The sequence below is a fragment of the Dermacentor silvarum genome, chromosome 7 (genome assembly GCF_013339745.2).
Source record: "Dermacentor silvarum isolate Dsil-2018 chromosome 7, BIME_Dsil_1.4, whole genome shotgun sequence".
Classification (NCBI taxonomy): domain Eukaryota; kingdom Metazoa; phylum Arthropoda; class Arachnida; order Ixodida; family Ixodidae; genus Dermacentor; species Dermacentor silvarum.
The window spans coordinates 102,755,410-102,767,184 of record NC_051160.1 but is presented as its reverse complement, the minus strand read 5'-3'; the positions used below and the strand labels follow the sequence as shown (position 1 = coordinate 102,767,184).

General features: G+C 49.1%; 1 pseudogene; it reads left to right on the top strand.

The window, feature by feature from the left end:
* The first annotated feature begins 1,905 nt into the window (after positions 1 to 1,905).
* LOC119459044 (uncharacterized) lies at positions 1,906 to 3,621 on the top strand (annotated as a pseudogene).
* Positions 3,622 to 11,775: the final 8,154 nt, after the last annotated feature.

Below are 11,775 nucleotides of genomic sequence, written 5' to 3'. Positions count from 1 at the left end.
GGCTCTCGGTGGGCCGGTGCAGCCCCTGATTGGGACTGCGCCTGCTCCTGGCCCGAGCCGGTCCTCCACCACGTAAAATAAATACAAGATGTCTAGCCGACTGAACAGGAACGCTAAGAATCTACAAAAATTCGAGATCATCCAATGGAACTGCAGGGGTTTTAGAGCTTGGAAAAAGCGGTCGCACCTCCAGCTCTACCTGCAGTCCCTCGGTGACATGCCGGCGCTCCTTTCCCTGCAGGAGCCTGGCATGGCGCTAAATTCTCAGGCTACAGCACCTTCCAGGGGGGCCCCTCGACGTGCATCCTGGTGAATAAGGCTTACACTGCGGTTCAGGTCGACTTAGACTTGAGTATCGAGCAAGAATACACAATGATCCGGGTACTGCCTCTCAGACGCCGTGACCCGTCAATACATATCCTCAACATATACTGCCCCCCCCCCCCCCGCATAAACCGCGCGTAACGTTTAGTGAAATCTTCCTTCGCGCGATCAAATTGGCAAGCAAAGAGCCTCTAGTGATCGTTGGAGACTTCAATGCCCCCAGCCTTCACTGGGGCTATTACTTCGAGAAGGCCAGAGGGCGTAAGCTGGCGGAGCTCATCTCCACCCTTCGCCTCACGTTGCTCACGGACCCGGCGTGCCCCACCCGAGTGGGGAACTCGGTAACCCGTGACACGTGTCCGGACCTTTCTCTCGTAAAAAATGCTGGGGACGCCGCCTGGGAGAACTTGGGCGATTCTCTAGGCAGCGATCACTGCCTTCTGAGGGTTACACTCCTCGCAAAAGAAGCGCGTAAAAAATGTGGTCAGGCTAAGCTGACCGATTGGCACAAATTCCGAAATCAGACTATCCCTCCCGTACTCTTTTCTGGCGGCTACGCGGGATGGGCTAAAAACATAGACAACATTCAGAAACAACACGTCACTACACTACAAACCACCGAAGAGATCCCGCAGTGGACACTCACCTCCTGCACTTGTGGGAGGCGCGCCGAAGCTTAACTAAACGGTGGAAAAAGCAGAAAACCAATCGCAAATTACGCGCCCGCATAGCCCAACTCACAGAGCAGGCTGCAGCGTATGCTGCCCAGCTCTCAGATTCAAATTGGATAGCACGCTGTGACGCCGCAGCTCATCATCTCCAGGGGCACATGGCGTTTTTTTCGCAGTCTCATCGACCCCTCTCAAACGAGAGGGGAGACGCAAAAGCAGCTCCGGCGGGCTCTGCAGGGGTACCAAGGTACAACGGCGCAGCTTGCGGACACCCTGTGCGATAGATATCTCTGTCGTACGGAGGACCCGAGTGGGCCCGAGTGCACGTACTCTGGCAAGCTTAATCAGCAACTCGATGCCCCTTTTGAGTTGCATGACCTTAAGGCGGCCTTGGCTAAAATGACGGGACCGCATAACAGTGAAACTGTTGGCGAACCTCCCGGACTCAACCTACCTCCATTTGTTAGAATACATGAACCAAATATGGGACGGGCGTCCACTCCCTCCCGAATGAAAAACGTCACTTGTAACGTTCATCCCCAAAGAAGGTAAGGCCTTGAATACGGACAACCTGAGGCCCATATCACTGACTTCGTGTGTGGGGAAGCTTATGGAGACAATGGTACGGGATGGCCTCTCTCCATACCTGGAGGGCAGGGGCTTCTTTGCAGTCACCATGTTCGGGTTTCGCCCGCACATGTCTGCACAGGACGTCCTCCTCCAGCTGCACAGGGACATAATACGACCCACAACTATGCAACACAACGACAAAGCCATCCTCGCCCTTGATCTGAAAGGGGCTTTCGACAATGTTAAACACGGTAGCATCCTGGCCAACTTGAATTCCACCGAGTGCGGCGCTAAGCTTTACGCATATGTAAGAGATTTCCTCTCTAAGCGCCAGGCCCTTCTTCGGATCGAGGACGAGGAATATGGCCCTTACACGATGGGAACACGGGGTACCCCTCAGGGAGCGGTGTTATCACTGCTCCTGTTCAACATAGCTATGATGCGCCTCCCAAGCCAATTGGCCCGGGTGGAAAGCATTCAACACGCGGTATATGCAGATGATATTACAATCTGGACCACCGAGGGGAGCCTTGGGGAAATAGAGGACCGCCTTCAGCGGGCAGCTTCCACAGCCGAGGCGTATGCCATCGACTGTGGGCTCCAATGTGCTCCAGCCAAATCAGAGCTTCTGCATGTCAGAGCGAACCCAAAGGATAAGTCAGCAATACACATCGCTCTGTCGGGAGGTCCTATCAGAGAGGTGAATGAGCTCCGGATTCTAGGCCTGTTCATTCACCACAGACTCCGACCGGACTCCACTATTGCGAAACTCAAGAGAGTAGGCGAACAGGTAGGGCGCATGATCCACCGTGTTTCCAACAAGCGGGGCGGTCTGCGAGGCAGGGACGCGCTTCGGCTAGCCCATGCCTTCGTGACTAGCCGGATCCTCTACGCCGTGCCATACCTTCGCACTACTAAGCAAGAAGACGAGCGAATAGACGCCATCATCCGCAAAGCAACTAAGCGAGCCCTGGATCTCCCGGTGACTACCTCTAACGCAAAACTCAAGGCACTGGGGGTCCTCAACTCCTACCAGGAGTTGCGGGAGGCCCACCTCGTGAACCAATACACGCGGCTCATGCAGACAGCCCCCGGGCGCCCCCTGCTCAACCGCTTACACATCCAACACGCTTGCACTCCAAAGAAGGCGGAGCGTATTCCAGAACTGTGGCGCCATATGCTCTGGGTCTCTCTGCTCCCTCGTACCATGGACACCGACACGCACGAAAGCAGACGACAAGCGCGGGCTCGGGCGCTTGAGAGACAACACGGTTCCCTACCTGGTGTATACTATGTAGACGTAGCAGGGCCGTCGCCCGCGGGATTTTACACGGCCGCCGTCGTTCACCGGGAAAGCACGTTGATGGGTTCGAGCCCAAAATTCAGCGCGAGCTGAGGAAGTAGCGATAGCACTTGCTGCCGCGGACCCCAATTCGAGAATCATCATCACGGACTCCCGTAAAGCATGTGATCATTACTTGACAGGGGAGATCTCCCCTCTAGCCAGTCAAATTCTAAGACGAGCTGCCATTGACCCAACACCGAAACGTATTATTTGGGCTCCTGGCCACCAGGGCTTAAGAGGTAATGAGGCCGCTGACGCGGCTGCCCGAGCGCTTACCCACCAGGCTCCTCACCCTAGCTCTTCTATCTCGGAGGCAAACCTACCGCTGCTGCGGTTCAGGGAAATTATAAGACATTATAGCGATAACCACCGCCTTTTCCCGACTCTTGCAAAGGGGCTGAGTAAGGCGGAGGAGCAAACTTTAAGGCGCCTGCAGACAGGTACTCTGTCCTGCAATCATCAAACATTTCGATCCCAACACGGATGGGCGATGCCCGAACTGTGGGGAGACCTGTGATATCTTCCACATGGTGTGGGCATGTACTAAAAATCCCCACCTCCCCCCTTCCCCTACCCCTTCCCGAGAGGCATGGGAGACTGCCCTCCTCAACTGCTCCTCGCTGGAGTCCCAACGAGCTCTGGCGAAACGGGCGCAAGACGGGGCCTCGTCATGCGGTGTCCCGGACTAGGGACGCCGACCATGTAGCGGGGCACTCTGTGGCCCCCAAACTCTCTCTATTAGAGAAATAAAAGTTTTTCACCACCACCTCCGCGCGCCGCGGGTGGTCGGAGGCGAGCGCCATCTGGATGGTGTTACTGCAAGGAACGGAGCGGGCCCCGCCGCTCTACGAATGGTAGAAACGCTGCAAAAGGAGTTTGTGCTTGAGTTTCCACTTAACGGAATTAGGTTTTCTCGTAAATTGAAATTACAATCCGACGTTGTGATGTCTGTAGATTGTTTTAGGTCGTGCTTTACAGATTTTCTGACGCATTTCAATTTCAGCAATTTGATTAGTTCAATAGCCCCTCTACGCTACACGAAGGGCCTCCGTGGTTGTTTATTTAGAATGATTTTTCGCGGAAGAATGGTCGGCGCCGACACCAGATTTCTTGCGACACGGGGCCCTCAGCGCTATCGTGTTAATAAATTGTGAGCCGCAAAACGTGGATAGACAAAAAACCAACTCGCCAGTTTCCCGTTGGTGCCAGCTTTTACTTGAGCGCTGATACAAGATAGCTAGTACCGGAAGCAATGAGCGACGAGGTGTCAGGCGTGTTTTGGCAACAGCTTTTCTGTTAGGCAGGACTGAACCTTGCGTAATATCCACTAATTGCAACAGTGTTGCATGCGTCATCGAAAACAACATATTGGCTAACCTGATTTGAAGTGTATTAAGGAATAATTTTTCAGGTTGTTCCTAATTGATCCGTCCATAAGCGAACGCTAGAAGCTTCACGTTTAGTAAAACAACTAGCCTAGTAAGCCACTGTACCAAGTTATAAGCTTGCAACTCTCAAGAGAACCCGTGCCTTCTAAGTACCATCCGAATAGTTAACTCGGTAAAGTATATGGCCTCCAAACATCGTGCACGCAAGCGACCTTTTCACCAGAACTTGTGTCGCTTACATTGAAAACAACCCATAGAAAGTGGTACGCTGACCTGCAGGGCAATGCAGAAAATGGAAGCCAACGACTATAATTGAAAACACAGATTAACGCCTTCGGATATAATGGGTCTGCTTAAGAGGGTCTTTGCAACTCCGTTTCCGCCAATGCATTGTCGAAATCATCTGGAATGGAAAGTGCAATAGCCCTGGCAATAACTTCTATTTACAAGGTCTTCTTAAAATGCCTCGAGAGCCAGTGCACAAAAATTAATAGAAAAAAGCAGTAATCGAGTTTCTCGTTATGCCACTGCACCAGAAATAAAATTATTAGCTTGCGCGACGAAAGTTATTGTCTGACGGTGTGAACACTGCGTTGTTAACAAACAATAGCACTTGGCTGTGTCTTCAATTACATGTTTTACGGGCTGTTTTGAGGCAGCTCTACCAGTGACAAAGTGAGCAGCACCTGCGTTCAACAATCCCTTCCGTCTATGTGTCAAGACGCCGACGTTTTCGGGCGAACCCGGACCGGGGTTCTTGAATAAAGTTTATTATCTTTCTCTCTCTCTCTCTCCCACGTAACTCAGCAGCTGATAAGCGCTAGCGTTTGACAGTGCAGCGATACACTTCAACGGATGCTGGAGATTATGTCGATAACTTTCAAATTGATGTCGCCGTAAATATTTACCGGAGAAGTTCTCCTTATCCGTGGAAAGAAGCGTTTGGGCAGCTAGATACGCGCCAATCCTATGGACTGAAATGACACTTGCTTACAGGTTATTTTTTTCAGGCAGAATTCTAACTCGGACTCAACGGCGCACCTATGGCTTCCTTAATGCATGAGAAAGGTGTTGCGGTGCACCGTGCGAGATGCAGCACCAAATTTAGGAGGCTTGAAAAGCAGAACCACCGGTCCATTGGAACCCACAACAGAGCTTGTGGGTTCAGCTTCACCTCCATCACTAATTATTTTTTTTAATTCCACAAAATAAAATAGTGTATGCCTGTGGCTTTACTCGACTTCATCGTCTGTGGCATTCGTACGGTTCAGTAGTCAACATGATTGTGTACTGATTACGACGTCAGCGTTCCGGTCACCTGCATAGCGGGCTTGTAAAGCTCGGAGTTGTTGGTTATTATGTCGTCCGTGGGCACGAGCACAATTTCCTCGCGGTGCGCGGCGCGCACAGCGGCCACCCAATCTTCGGCCGAGACTCCGGTGACCATGCCAGTGAGCGCGTCGCGCAGCGACAACTGCTTCTCATTCCTCTCGGCTGTGTAGAAGATTTTCTCAACTTTGGCGTCCATTTCCGTGAGGAGCCTCAAGTGGTCATCCACGTCGGTGCGGTTGAGCCAAACCTGGTGGAAAGCAAGACGCAAGAAGATTATGCGTTCCCGTCCAGATCAGCTTCGGCAATGGAGCGCCAAACATGTGCGTAAGAAAATTTGGAGGACGCTTAAGCTTCGCCTTTAAGAGTGGAACGCGAGAGCATGCAAAGATCCCTGACTGCTTCTCACGCTTCCGGGCAACTGCAGCTTATGCAACCGCAACGCTTGCCGCGAAACGCTGGCGGCAAACGCTATGCACGAAGGTGAACTTTCAGGCAGAAATGCCGCCTCTTGCGTGGGCCGACCCCTAACGTAGTGCACAGCCGCGCCAAAAGATCACGCAATTTTCAGGTTTCTGTTATTGTTTCGCTCTTTTAATATTTCAGTCTGAGAAGATTTCACGTAAAAGGCATGCGCTGTCGGTGTATTGTTTCATGACATTTGTTTGTGGGCTGTCATTCTCAAAATTCCCAGGAATAACTTTACAAGAATCTAAGAAAAGCTATGAGCAACTTTAGTCATAGAATTGTGTGGCAATATAACCCGCATCTACCGCATTTCATGCAACAAGGCGTGGCATATACATATACCTAAATATATACGGTAATGTTCGCTCACGGACAGCTCCGCCGGCGCCGACGCCGACACAGGATTTTCTGCGACACGGGACCCTTATAGCTATCGCGTTAAAACGCCTCCTTCGACGTTCGATTAGTCGTTTACGAACAATTGCATGCAAGATGCGATGCATTTGTAACATTCAAACAGACTGAGCAGCCATCCTTTCGCGGTGCTGTGCGACAGATAGCACAGATGGAACGCCATTTGTTTCCCACTTAGACCAATATACAGAAACGTGCAAGAACCATTCGCATTGACGCAATACTGCTGTAATGACACTAACGCGTTCATAAAATTTACCTCAAGCTTCTGGTGTATGCCAGCATTTCGAGCAGCCATCTTTTCTGCACGTCCCACGCAGGGAAATTGTGAATTATGACCTTATATTGAACGCACGACTACTCACGTGATGTCAATTTGACAGCAAGTCCATACCCAGAGTCCAGTAATATAAGATACTCCGTTGCATAAACGAAGGAAAGACCCCACTCAACGATCAACATAGAAAAGCTGAGGATGAAGGGGACGCGCAATGCAACTATAATGAAACATACGGCACCTTGGTGCAGTAGTTTATACAGACACCCCCTCCACTCCCCCCTCCACAGGAGGAGCTTGACACCCCCTTAAATTTTACCAAAGGATACCCTCTCCTACCTCCTGAGAAAGAGGCATGGCTAAATGGAGAATAGGAGGGAGAAGACAGACCATGAACAGCTTGAATGACAACGTAGTTTTTTTTAATATTAAGGGTGCACCATAGAAAGTTAGTGGAGCAAGAACACCGGAGTAGATCTAATCTTTTGTTTAGAATTAGTTGAACAAGGACGTAAACAAATGAGGTGCTCCTGCTGAAAGTTGTTTAGAAGTATTGAAAGAGAGGGCTGGTTTTTATTGCGATAGCAATTATATGGACACTCCAAAGCAGATTTCTGCCGTCGGTGTCGCCGTCGCCGTGAGGTTCCGTATGACGTCAATGGAGATGAAATCGTCGCCGCGCGCCGCCGAACGCTGTATGTGCGAGTGAAAGGGCGCGAGGGACGCGTGCTTTCACGGGGAGTGAACGCACGGCGGAGAACAAACGCGCGTTCTGTGCCGTGCTCCCTTAAGGGCTGCAGAAGTAGGCGTCTCTTTCCTCCTTTACAATCACCATATATGTAGAGCAAACGCGCCTTCTTCTGACGCACGAAAGGCCGTGGGGGGGGGGGGGGGGGGGGGGGGGGGCAGGGAAGGGAGGCGACGTTTAGCTGCGGCACCAAGTGCCTATTTATATCAGAGGCTCCGGCAACAGTCACCAACGCCGCACGCATTTTGTGCGAACGCGGGCAAAACGCCGACGGCGTCGACAACAGTGCTGTGTGTTGCCGGTGCTGCTGCATGTCCAAGTTTGTACAGCGGATAAAACTACTATCCTTACTCCGTATAGCTCTCTACTAAGTTGCTATCGCAATTGATGCTTCGCCTTTTTGTTATTCGTCTATAGCCCAAATTCATCGTTCGGAACGCACCTTCAAAGAGACCAGTAATATTGTACTTCCAAAACTATGTGGAAAAACAAAAGGTATTACGTAGATCAGAAAAGCAGAGGTACACGTAAATTACTTAAAAACATTTTTTTCTCCCCAAACGCTAAGCAAACGAAAGAAGAACCCATTGCGAAGCGCTAAAACCGATGGAGGGGAAAGAGGGTTTTGCTGGTGAATGACAAGCTTCGTATTGATAATGAGATTTATGTCTGGCGACGATGCCTCAAATGAGCGCGTTTTCATAAATGGCGCAGATGGCGCTCGCGATGACACATATAGCTACACCAACCGCCTCAGCAACTACGTCTGCTTGAATGCACGAAGCATTGTCAGTAAAACTAAAAAAACTGAAATAATGGCTATCGAGTTACGTCGCACTGTTAGTTGAAATCTCTGAAACAAGGCTTTCAGACAAAATACGCAGCGATGACATCGTGCCACAAGGTTTAAAATTTTATAGGAACACCAGAAGGTCACGAGGGGCGGTGGCGCGGTTGTAGCGAAATACAACATAGCTTATATAACCGTTAGTTCCCTAGACCACATTCGAAACCATGAGAGCCTATTTTTAAACGTAATAACGTGGGGCCCGTGGGGCTTCACGTTTCTGCTTGGCGCATTATATCGGGTGCCCGACCCTCGTGACACGTTTCTTGACTAGATGTCCGATTACATGCTGCTACATCGAGACCACAATGTTATTATCCTATAGCACGGATTGCTGAAGCGTTGTACTCTGTAAATTGAGACTCTCGTGATGTTGTGTTTGATGCGATGAATCGATGAATCTTGAGCAAATTGTGCACGAGCCAATTCGTAAAACTGCCGTTCCGGACGTAATTTTCTCCCGCAAAGTGTTTTCAAGGCAGGATATCGCTATCGAATCTAGTATTTCTGACTACATCTTGCTGTTATTTCGGGAGGCTACTGCACGTTTCCAGTGCTAAATCTGTTTAAATACCTGCTATTAATTTGGTAGGCTGCTCCACGTTTCCAGTGCTAAAAGTGATTAAATCATTGTTGTTACTTTGAGGGACTGCTCCATGTTTACAGTGCTCAACTCTTTAAATAATTGCTGTTATATTGTGGGGCTGCTCAACGTTACCAGTGCTGAAACTTTTTAAATAATTGCTGTTATTTTGGGGAGCTGCTCCATGTTTCCAGTGCTAAAACTGTTTAAATAATTGCTGTTGTTTGGGGGGGGGGGGGGGGGGGGGGGTCTGTTCCACGTTTCTAGTGCTGAACCTGCTTAAATCATCCCTGTTAATTTTTTTAGGTGGGGGGGGGGGGCGTTGCACCACGTTTCCAGGGCTAAAACTGTTCAAATAATTGCTGTTATTTTGGGGGGATGCTCTATATACGTTTACAATGCTAAAACTGAATAAATCACCGCTGTGATGTTATGGGGGAGGGGGGGGGGGGGCTGCTCCACGTTTCCAATGCTAAACCTGTGGAAATAATTGCTGTTATTTTGAAGGGCTGCTCCACATTTTTAGTGCTGAAAAACTGCTTAAATAATTGATGTTATTTTGCGGGGCTGCTCCCCGTTTCCAGGGCTAAAACTTTTTAAATAATTGCTGTTATGTTGGAGGGCTGGTCCACGTTTCCAGTGCTAAAACTGATTAAATCATTGTTGTTACTTTGAGGGACTGTTCCATGTTTACAGTGCTCAATTTTTTAAATAATTGCTGTTATTTGGGGGAGCTGCTCCATGTTTCCAGTGCTAAAACTGTTTAAATAATTGCTGTTAGTTTGGGGGGATGCTCTACGTTTCCAATGCTAAAACTGTATAAATCATTGCTGTGATGTTGGGGGGCTGCTCCACGTTTCCAGTGCTAGAACTGTTTAAATAGTCAACAAATACACGTGATAATTATCGCGATATTCATGAAAGTACTATTAAATATTTGGACAGAGAATTGGTTCATCAGGGTAGCGATGACGTTCACTCTATAAGGAAAAGGCTTAACGAAGTTATGGACTACTGTGCTGAGCACTTTGTCCCAACAAGAACAGAAAAAGACATCGTCATAAGCCTTAGGTCAGCCGGGAGATTACTAAGCGAAAATTAAAGACGTTCTGGTCTTGTGCAGGCAGCACAAGACTTTAACGCAACGTTGTCATCACATAAAACATTATCAATAGTCTCCAAGATTAGTCAGGGACAGTCCTAGCCACGACAGTCCTTTTCAACCTCGCTATTGCCCCCGTGAACGGAAGGCAGTGTGCGTGACGCCACATTTGGGTGGGCGGCTAAAGTGCCGAAAACCCTAAACAAATGGTATCTTCTATGTATGGCATTTCACATTTCAAAACCGCACTTGTACGAGAGGCTGTGTAGTTCGCCGTGCGCTTATTATGTTCAGATTGCATTTACGTTTTCGCTGATTCAGGACGTGACTCTTTTGCATTGCGGACGTTCTGATAAATGAAAAAGCCATCAATAGAACGTGTGCCGCACGTGTCAGCTTTGTAACAGCTGTTTATTTTTGCCACGAGAAGTCAAGCTTTCGCGTTCGCGCACCCTGTGTTTGTAGATACTATTCAAGTGTCCTCCAAATAAATACCTGTTGATTGTCTGTGCTTGTGTTTGTAATAGCGTCCCCATTTCTTTTTTTTTTCGCAGGTTCCAAGAAGTCGACCAATCACAGCCCTTGTCTTTAGAAAGCCAAATAAAGAATCTGATCAATGCAATAGAAATAGCTCGCGAAGCGCCTTGATCTGTGCAAGGCGTGACAGCGTTCTTGCCTGCAGGTACACTGGTCGTGGACGACATACCGCTCAAATAAAGCTCTGGCAGGTACATGAGCATCGTGTACATCACGTACAGATTATTGGCGAGACAAAGAGCTCTGATTTTTGTACTAGAAGTCGACACTAAAATGAATTTGTCCACGAAACTAGCCTCAAAGAGCTTCTAAGTGGAAGCAGGCAGCCAACCCAAACCGGCAAAACAAGTGCGCAGTTACTCTGCCGAAAAAGCACAAGAACCATCTGCTTCTGCCAGTTTCATAGCGTTCCATCATTGCTCCTAGCACAGCACACAATTAACAAGTCTTAAATACGGTTAACATCCACGCGCCCGATACAAATTTTTAATGTCTCACCTCGCGTAACTCTGGGCGAAGCCGGCGCGCCACGGAGCGATCGACCAAACTGCGATGGTGAGCGACGAAGAGAACAGGAGAGGCCGGGCAAGGAGGAATGTCGCTACCTTTACTTTTTTTTTTATTCAAGGGGGCTTACGGATGCGCGGAGGCAAGCGCCATCTGGATGGTGTTGCAAGGAACCGAGCGGTGCGCACCGCTTTGTGATTGGTAGAAACGCCGCCTCTTGCAGTGCGCTGATCCCAGAGTTTGCGCACAGTCGCGCCAAAAAAAATGCCTAATTTTTAGGTTTCTGCTACTGTTTCGCACTTTTAATGCTTAAGTATGAGAAGATTTAACGTAAAAGGCGTGCGCTGTCGGTGTTTTCTTTCATGACATTTGTTCGTGGGCTGTCATTCTCAAAGTTTCACGGAATAACCTTGTCAAGAATGTTAGACAAGGTATGAGCAACTTTAGTGACAGGATGGTGTGCCAATATAACCCGCATATACGGCCTGTCAAATAGAAAGGCTTGACCTAAATACCTAGATATATAAGGAAATTTTCGCTCAGTGACAACGCCGCCACATGATTTTCTGCGACACGGGGCCCTTAACGCTGTCGCGTTAAAAAATCAGCTTCAATCCACGCTGCGAAGGTGACTGGCCAGCGAAGCTGTGGTACCACCTGATCCG